Raw genomic sequence first — 10,171 nt, 5'->3', positions numbered from 1 at the left:
AGACCCCACTTTTTTTTTTTTAACATCTTTATTGGAGTATAATTGCTTTACAATGGTGTGTTAGCTTCTGCTTTATAACAAAGTGAATCAGTTATACATATACATATGTTCCCATATCTCTTCCCTCTTGCGTCTCCCTCCCTCCCACCCTCCCTATCCCACCCCTCCAGGCAGTCACAAAGCACTGAGCTGATCTCTCTGTGCTATGCGGCTGCTTCCCACTAGCTATCCACCTTACGTTTGTTAGTGTATATATGTCCATGCCTCTCTCTCGCCCTGTCACAGACCCCACTTTTTAAATTTCCCTCGAAATCACTCACACAAAGCGCTTCTGAAGGTGACAGATGTCGCTGCAGGTGAAAGTTAGAACTGCATCTTAAGCATCTCAGCCACGCCGCAGGTGTTCCTCGCCCACGCTCTTCCTCCCAACACTCTGGCCTCCCAATCTCCTCATTTGAACATGCTGTGCGATTGCGTTCTCCGCTCCCAGTGGAGCCCGAGGCCTTCCGTTACATGTTCTAAGACTAATTAATGGGCTCCAAGATACAAAAGATCATCTACTCTGGGGCTGCCTCTTTGCAGCAAAGATAGGCAGTAGTTTAACACTTGGCTTCTTCTTTTCCACAGAACAGCCTGTGCTGAGCTGCATAACTGGGTCAACAAAGTAGCCACATCAAAGTAAGGCATTTGACCAACCCACTGAAACTGGATCTTTGTTTGCTTAAAAAAAAAAAAGAACCCAGACTGCACCATGTGGCCCCGGTAATAAATATCATTTAAGTCCTGTTATGTCCAGGGACATACATCTCTATGCACCTCTGCACACGGGTCCTTCACTCCCCACTCCTACTTCCCACCTCCACACACAGGGCCAACTGAGCGCTGGCCAATTGATTCCATTCAATCTTTCATTCCTCAGATAATTACTGAGTGTTTAATGTGCCAGGCACCATATTGCCCTCTAAAAGCAGTGGGACTACAGTTGAAGAGAGTGGGGATTAGTGTCCGATTCCAAGTCAGCTTTTGAGAAATTAAATGCCATCCTGTGCGTCTGGGACATGATGATGAGGTAAGATTTCCACCACAATCAGCTTAGTCTAGAGTCTGGGTTACCTTGTCCCACCCCCCAAACCTGCCAGGCTTCACAAACAGAATTTTAGAGCTAAAAGGAATCTCGAACTCACCTAATTCATCTGCCTCCTTTTACCACGTAGGCCCAGAGGTTTAGTAAGGCAAAGTGATTTTCCTCTGAAGTTCCCCTTCGCAAGTCATACACAGCTCTTGGAAGGCACTGCAAGAAAGGGTCATGGGAGAGGCAGTGAGGGGAAGGGGGCATCTGCAGCCTGGCTTTGTGTCAAAGACCGGAATTCAAATCCCAATAATGCCACTTGTTTACCATTTAACCTTTGTCAGGGTAACTGGCCCCTCTGTCTACCTCACCCTGCTCATCTCTAAAAATGGGACAACACTCACCTCAAGGAATTACATCAAATAATATTTATGAAAGTGCCTGACATTTTCCTCCCAACACATTTAGGCCTTATTTTTCCTTCCTTCAGAGACCCTGTCCCTTTACACTGGAAAAAAGAAAAGGTGCCCATTTATCACCATCAAGACTCTTTTTTCTTTTTAAATTTATTTATTTGGCTGTGTTGGGTCTCCGTTGCTGCGCGTGGGCTTTCTCTAGTTGCGGCGAGCGGGGGCTACTCTTCGTTGTGGTGCACGGGTTTCTCATTGCAGTGGCTTCTCTTGTTGCAGAGCACAGGCTCTAGGTGGGCGGGCTTCAGTAGCTGTGGCACACGGGCTCAGTAGTTGTGGCTTGTGGGCTCAGTAGTTATGGCGCATGGGCTTAGTTGCTCCACGACATGTGGAATCTTCCCAGACCAGGGCTCGAACCCATGTCCCCTGCCTTGGCAGGCGGATTCTTAACCACTGCGCCACCAGGGAAGTTCCATCAAGACTCTTTTAATGGCCTTCTTCCCTTCCCCCACCCAGGTCCTACACAAGCCCTCACATAGACACACGTACACACACACACACACACACACACACACACACACACACACACACTGACTCCCTCGCCACGGGCACGGGCCATCAGCCTGCTCCGAAGCACTCACAGTGGTGGCAGCCGCCCACCCCATAAGGGGCTCTCTGTTAACCTCAAGGTCTGGCTTAGGTTTCCAGCCACCACCTGCCAGGTCATACCCTCCCTGTCGGCGCCCGCAGGCCCAAGAGAGGGTGCGACTCCAGACAGCACACCGGAGACGCTTCCTGTCTGGCTTTAATTAATTTCTTTGTTTCCCTTGAAAAGACATCTTTAGTTGTCTAATCCACACTGTGTTTTGGCTGCGGTACAAGCCTCTAATTCAGCTGCGGGAAAGCGGTTCGCTTCTAACTTAGCGTTGGAGAGGTGAGAAGCAGCCCCCTTCTCCTGGAATCGGAGGCAGGAGCAGAGTGGTGGGCGGTGCTGGTACTTCTGAACCTACCAGGCAGGGTGTGGAGGGATTAGAGTTTCTCCACTTCTGGGTACTCAACTCATTTAGAAATATTTAGAAAACAAACTGACAGAGTGCAATAATAAGATACTCCCTCGTCAGTCCAGAATCGCCCATCTGATATACTGTGTGTGCGTTTTAGATCAAACAACGCAGGTAATAACAAGAAAGAACATGTCGGGGTCTTCCGGAAGACGGATCTAAGGGCCACCAGGGGGGATCTTATCAACAGCTGTAGAAATTCAAGAAAGGGCTTGAGCCCTCTCAATGCTAAATACGGAAAGACCAGCTCCACAGATATGGCCACCACCTGGCAAGCATTCGATTGATATTTGTTAAACGAATAAAGGAATAAATGAATGGAAATGAGATAGCCACCCTTCACCATTTTCATTCCTGTCATGTGTATTCTCGTGATCACACCTTATGAAAGACTCTTCTCAAAAACCTGAGTTAGATTCCTAGTGTCTATAACTCAAACCACGATTTCCTAACTGAATAGCAACTTGTACTTAATTCCTTCCCAAACTCGCTAGTAGCCCTCTCCCTTGACGGTGGCTTTCCGCAGGGCTCAGACACGATGGAGGTGGGGTGTCTATTTCCCTTTTCTTACCCAAATCTACTTCTCTTACTTTACCTCTACTTGCTACTTCAGGCCACTCCAGAGTCTGGGGAGAGGGAAAGCACAGGAAAGGAGGGTGAAAAGAAAAGAAGGAAAACACTTTTAACCTAGCTGCTCAGTCTCTCTGCCACGGCAGGTGTCCACATTCTGGCTCTTTTTTTTTTTTTTAACATCTTTATTGGAGTATAATTGCTTTACAATAGTGTGTTAGTTTCTGCTTTATAACAAAGTGAATCAGTTATACATATACATATGTATATTCCTTCTTGCGTCTCCCTCTCTCCCACCCTCCCTATCCCACCCCTCTAGGTGGTCACAAAGCACGGAGCTGATCTCCCTGTGCTATGCAGCTGCTTCCCACTAGCTATCTATTTTACATTTGGTAGTGTATAGTATGTCCATGCCTCTCTCTCACTTTGTCCCAGCTTACCCTTCCCCCTCCCCATATCCTCAAGTCCATTCTCTAGTTGGTCTGTGTCTTTATTCCCATCTTACCCCTAGGTTCTTCATGACTTTTTTTTTTCCTTCTTAGATTCCATCAGTGGGACCTTCAGAGATGGCCAAAGGGGACAGATACACAACACCAGAGTCAGCCTCTCGTTCCTGGCATCAGTCCCTGCACCCATTGCTAGCCCCAGCCTCACACAGGGCTGGGTTCTTTCTAATTGGTGCTCTTGGGTGCCTGTGGGCACACACTCGTCCCTGTCCCACCCAGCAGTGCAAGTGCAGCCGCTGCCTCTCTCCTCACCTGCTCTCCAGATAGCTCCTCCAGCCTCCCAGCTTCTGGTTGTCAAGGTCAAGATCAGACCTGGTCTTTGGGGGGTCAGTTCCTCCCAGGGCCTCTCACTTCATTCACCACCCCACCACCACCCCCAGTGGCTGGGCCGAGATGGGTGTCTGAGGATCCGCCCCTCAGCCAGCCTTCGACTCCAGCAGGAGAGGCCAGCCCACCCTTGCCATAGACCTTGCCAATCACTACTCTCAACTCCCCTCACCAAGCTTGGGGAGGGGTTAATAGTCCCTGCAGCGCACACAACAATGGCAAGAGAAGAGCCAAAGCACTTTATCCTCCTGAGGGTGCAGTTACTGCTGCTTTCCACTGCAAAATCCCTGGCTTTGTGTATTTCTGCAACATTCTAATGATGCAGAAAGAGGAAAACCTGGTGGTTCTGTCTGCTTCTCTGCAACCAGCATGGGGACCGCCACAGAACTGGAGTCAACTAGCCTGGCCTACCAGCTCCTCTCCTGCTGGCCGACATGCTGGTTCCAGCCTCTCAGTTAGAAGCACAAAGGGGGACCCCTTAAAAGTTTGACCTTCTTCTTTCCCAAGTGGCTGGATTTCATCTGGATTCCTCACTTTGAACCGATATCCAATATGTGAAATTTAACAGTGGTGACTATCCATCTCTATCTCTAGTACTCTTAACAGCAAACAGACACTTCTAGAGAAAAAACAGGCAATTTAACTCTGCATTGAGTGCTGACTGAACCCGATAGCCATCACGGGTGTGTGGTCAAACATCACTGCTACAAATGCACCCATCTTCCAGCGCAATGGTCCCTGAGGGCCATTCTCCTCGTCTGTTCTGTCTGTCCACACAGCCTTAGCTGGGGAGCCATCAGAAGCTGCAACACAAACACAAATTAGAAATTGGCTTAAGAATTTCATCTGGGTTGGGTTTGCATGCTATATCAGGATGGCCATCTCAAAAAAAATCAAAGTGACCCTTAAAATCTTATTTTCTCACTCACCCTGGCAATTGGAAACCTATTTACACCAGTCTAAATGGATGTGGCATACCTCCCATAAGTTAATAAACTAAAAGGCAGACAAGAGGAAGTCAAAGGAGCCAGAGACAAAAACCAAGATGAGAAGACACTGGTCATTTTTTGGCTACCTAGCAACCAACAATCCTTCAGCTCCACTCCCACCACATACCACACTTGTTTGAATCTGGTCTTCTTCGTAGGAGATTTCTCATTGTGAATAGTGTGGCTAGATGGGAAGCCAAGCGGAAGCGCCAGATTCTTCCTCTACAGCTACGGGAATGGGTACATGACCGATGAGACCAATCAGGGAGTTGAATCTCCAGCTGGTAACCCAAAGATGGAGGGAACTATTTGAGGTCAGATACTCTGGAGAAACAGGGGCACACAATGTCCCAGACATTTCTATAGCATCCCCTTGTGTGCCTTCTCAGCGCTGAGGCCCCCATGCTCCCTTGCTTCCTGATGGCCCTTCAGCCCAGATTTCAGCCCCTCAGCCAATCTCTGTGTCCTCAATATCCTCCCAAGGCAGAGTCATCTCCCCTTGGCTGCCACCAAGAGTCCTGACAGACACAGTAGGAATCCACTCCTCACTTCATTCTTCCTAGCGTCAAGGTCAAAAAGAACTGAAACTGGACTTCCCTGGTGGCGCAGTGGTTGAGAGTCCGCCTGCCGATTCAGGGGACACGGGTTCGTGCCCCGGTACGGGAAGATCCCACATGCCGCGGAGCGGCTGGGCCCGTGAGCCATGGCCGCTGAGCCTGCGCGTCCGGAGCCTGTGCTCCGCAACGGGAGAGGCCACAACAGTGAGAGGCCCGCGTAACGCAAAAAAAAAAAAAAAAAAAAAAAAAGAGGTGAAACTAAAACCTGCTAAGTATCTTTTGAAAATACTCTGAGAATTTCAGTCTCCCAGCTCTCGGGATGCACAGTGGCTCATATTCCCTCTATTGAAGCATTTGCTCCAGTTGTTTGTAGTTTGTTGAGTTGATGGCACTTAGCCCAGCAGGAGCTTTGCTGTTATACTCGCAGAGGTCTTTTCAGTCATGTGTTCATTTATTTTTAAGCCACAATCTAAATAAGGTAGAAATAGCTCCCATCTCCTTTTCACAGAATCAGAGAGGTTAGGACAGAGAAAACTTTAGAGATGGTCTAATCTAACATCCCCGTTTTACAAACTAAGCAGAACTTTCTTCTTGGGAAAAGTAAGGAGATTCTCTATGAAGACTTAGCCTTTGTCCCAAAGTTATTCATGCCTTAAACCAGGATTAAAAAACAATTTCCTTTTCTTCACACTATGGGGTGTGTCTCAAACTTAATTAGATTCATTTTTTCTAAGAATCCTAGGGTTACATTACCTAGAGTGCGTGTACACTACAGGCACTTATCATTTTTCACTTAATTACTGAACTGGTCTCTTAACCAGGCTTTTTTTTTTTTTTTTTTTGTGGTACGTGGGCCTCTCACTGTTGTGGCCTCTCCCATTGCGGAGCACAGGCTCCGGACGCACAGGCTCAGCGGCCATGGCTCACGGGCCCAGCCGCTCCGCGGCATGTGGGATCTTCCCGGACCGGGGCACGAACCCGCGTGCCCTGCATCGGGAGGTGGACACTCAACCACTGCGCCACCAGGGAAGCCCTTAACTGGGCTTTTTACTTATAGCCTCAGTATCCCCACCTCACCCCACCCCCAGCCCAATCTTCACACGACCATGAAAGCTGTTCCTCTGAACGCAAATCTGATTACATTGCTCCTCTGTGTCTGTCCTTCTGTAGCTCCCCATCTGTAGCAGGCAGAGTGATGCGCCCCCCCCCCAAAAACATCCATGTCCTAATGATTACCCAGAACCTGTGAATATGTAAACCTTACTTGTCAAGAGGGAATTAAGATGGCAGAGGAAATTAAACCTGTTAATCAGCCAACCCTGAGATGGGGAGATTATCCTGCACTATTCACATGGACCCAATCTAATCACGAGGGTCCTTAAAAGTAGCAGTGGGAGGCAGAAGGAGCAGAGAGCTTTGGAGATGCTATGCTGCCTGCTTTGAGGATGGAGAAGAGACCACAAGCCAGAGAATGCAGGCGGCCTCTAGAAGCTGGAAAAGGTGAGGAAATGGATTCTCCTTTAGAGCCTCCAGAAGGGAATGCAGCACTGTGGGCACCTTGACTTTGGACCAGTGAGACCATTTCAGACTTTGACCTCCAGAATATAAGACGATAAATTTGGGTGTAGGTAGTGTGTTGCAGCAGCTAACAGCAAACCTTTAGACCATCACATACAAGGCATTCAATGATGAAACTTGGCTTACGGTTCCAGCCTCCACTGCCCCCCTCCTTCCTTCCCCCACCACCAGAGCCACGCTGGGGTAGTTCCCCCCTTTTCTACCTAGCTAATGCCTACCTGAAGGAGTTTAGGACATGCCACCCCAAAATATGCCACTACGGCATATTGATTATTTGAATTAAAGACATTTGAAAAACAGCAAATGCAAGGAGGGCACTCCGACCTTCCTTTTTCTTCCTAAAAACAGGAGATAAAATTCCCATGTAATGGTGTCCTCACTACCAGGAGAAAGAAACATTCTCATCATCTGAGACAAGGAGGGGAGGAAAGGGCTAGAAAAATCTGATAAACAGACCTTGTTAAAATAACTCTTATCTTCCTTTAGTTCCTGCATATGTTTCAGTTACTTGTATACTATGACAAAATGGCTATTCTTTGTTCAACTTGCCATATGAACACTTAGGTCTAGTCATTTCTTTGGGTCATTTTTCTTGTGGCTCCATGTAAATGAAATGTATGTGCACTTCCTCTGTTAATCTGTCTTATGTCAGTCCCAGTTGGAGCCCCTAGGAGGGTGGAGGAAAACTTACCTGCCTTCCATGCTCATCCTACCCAAGGCCGACACCACCTGCAGGAAGGCCTCCCTGATTCCCTAAGATAGGTTCAGTAATTCCACAGTAGCCTACACTTACCTCAGATTGGGACATTTATCAGCCTGTATGATATGTGGTTATTTTCTCCTCCCCCTAGTGACACTGAAATCAGTACAAATGGTTGTTGAAGAAATGGTTTAACATATAAACTCCATGAAAATAAATAGTTTTGTCTGCTTTATTGGCTCCAAATCCCCAGCACCTAAAACAATGCCTGGCATATAGCGGACTCTCAATAATTTTTTTAAATTAATGAGTGAATAAATGAATGAATGAACAAATTATCTGGGCATAGTCTCGAATGTGGAGTTAAAATGACCAGAGAGAACAGAGAGGTCCCCTATGCAGGCTCTCAGAGCAGCTCTTCTCCAAGGAGGTGGAGAAGAGACCAGAAAATGTGAGGTTCTGGGATTGTGAAATTGCCTTGATTCTTACTCTCACAAAACCTCTCCGTAATCGCAAATGGGCTCATTTCCCAACACAGCTATGGAGACAGGAGGTGAGATAGGAAGATACAGCCTTTGTGGCTACATGTGAATTCCAGATGTTCGCTGGAGCTGCCTGGCCCATGAGTTATGCATAACATCAGTTTGATCTCTTTTTCCACGCTCTGCAGAGGTCCAAACATCAACAACAAAAACAAAAATTCTCCGTAGTTTTTAATATAATAGACTTCATTTAAGCATTTGTGGTATGAGGGGTGCTTGCAGGGTTTGTGGGGAAAAGGTAGAATAGAGGTGTGGAATTTCTGCCAGTGGATTCTGGTAGAAGGGGAGAAGTTGTCTGGTTGGGACCCACATCCCTAGTGGGGGACTCAGAAGAAGCGGGAGATGTCACAGGCTCGGGAACCTCCCTGAGGGAGCAGGGGATTCAAGCCACTTATTAGGCATCCCAGCCCTGGGGTCCCACGTCGGGAAGATGAGCCCCCTTAGCTGGCCTGCAAACCAGTGGGGCTACTGAAGGGCTCTAAGAAACCTAGACCCACTCTTGATAAACATGTGCACAGGCTTGCTTGCTTCCAGGCACAGCACAGACGCAGCAGATAGAAAAGTGCCGGGGCCCTGGCCGACTTGCTAAGCCTACCCCAGGGTGCCCTCTTCCCCCACCAGGTCCTGCTCCAGCCCCTCTGGCTTCGGTGTGGCTCCCACTAGGGCTGAGGCTGTCGTTGCCCATGAGAGTGGACACACTTAGAGGGAATAAGCCACCTTGGCTCAGCCCTGCCTCTGACCAGGGTGGGGCAGCCCATCTGTGCACACACTCAGGAGGGAACAAAACAGCTCCAGAGCTGAGCCCACCATTGCCAGCACACTTGTGCATGAGCACACTTGGGAGGGAGCAAAAGCAGCTTAGTAGTGGCTAAGTAGTGGCTGCAACCCCTCAGGACCTGACCCGGCCTCTAACCAAGGCAGGCTTACTGAGGAAAATGTGAAATAAGAAGAGAAGTGTAGCCCCAAGCTCTGGGCCCTGGCCATGACCCCAACCAAGGAGGAGGCTGCCATCCTACCCAGGAGAAACCCAATTCCATCAGGAACCCTGCTCCAGCCTCTCGGGCCCCAACCCCGCCCTCGATAGGGTGATGACTGCCACTGAGCCTAGGAGAAGCCCAGGTGCACACCCAGATCAGGCTCTAGCCCTTCTAACTCCAGCCTTACCTCCTGCCAAGGCTGTGGCTGCCAGCACATCCTTGGGGAAGGCATGGCCAGTGCTCTCTTCAGAGCCAGCTCTCCCATCAAAGCCACTGGGCACTCACAGATTGAATAGGGATTCTTCCACACAAGGACACCCCTCCAAGAACGGGACAGGTAACCGTTTCACCTAATTTCCTAGAGACAGAGAAAGGTAAACAAATTGAGAAGACAGAGGAATGTGCTTCAAATGAAAGAACAAGAAAAGAACACTTGGGCTTCCCTGGTGGCGCAGTGGTTGGGAGTCCGCCTGCCGATGCGGGGGACACGGGTTTGTGCCCCAGTCTGGGAGGATCCCACATGTTGTGGAGCAGCTGCACCCGTGAGCCATGGCTGCTGAGCCTGCGCGTCCGGAGCCTGTGCTCTGTGACGGGAGAGGCCACAGCAGTGAGAGGCCCGCGTACTGCAAAAAATAAATAAATAAATAAAAGAACACTTGAACAAAACACTAATGAAGCAGAGATAAATAATTTACCTGATGAAGAGTTCAAAGAAATAGGGATAAGAATGCTAACTGAGCTTGGAAAAAGAATAGATGGACACAGTGAGAATTTCAGCAAAGAACTAAAAAGTATAAAAAAGAGATGAGATGAAGAATACAATAACTGAAATGAAAAATACACTAGAAGGAACTACAGCAGATTAAGTAATACAGAACAATGCAT

The sequence above is a fragment of the Phocoena phocoena genome, chromosome 17 (genome assembly GCF_963924675.1).
Source record: "Phocoena phocoena chromosome 17, mPhoPho1.1, whole genome shotgun sequence".
Classification (NCBI taxonomy): domain Eukaryota; kingdom Metazoa; phylum Chordata; class Mammalia; order Artiodactyla; family Phocoenidae; genus Phocoena; species Phocoena phocoena.
Note: the sequence above shows the minus strand (reverse complement) of the source record.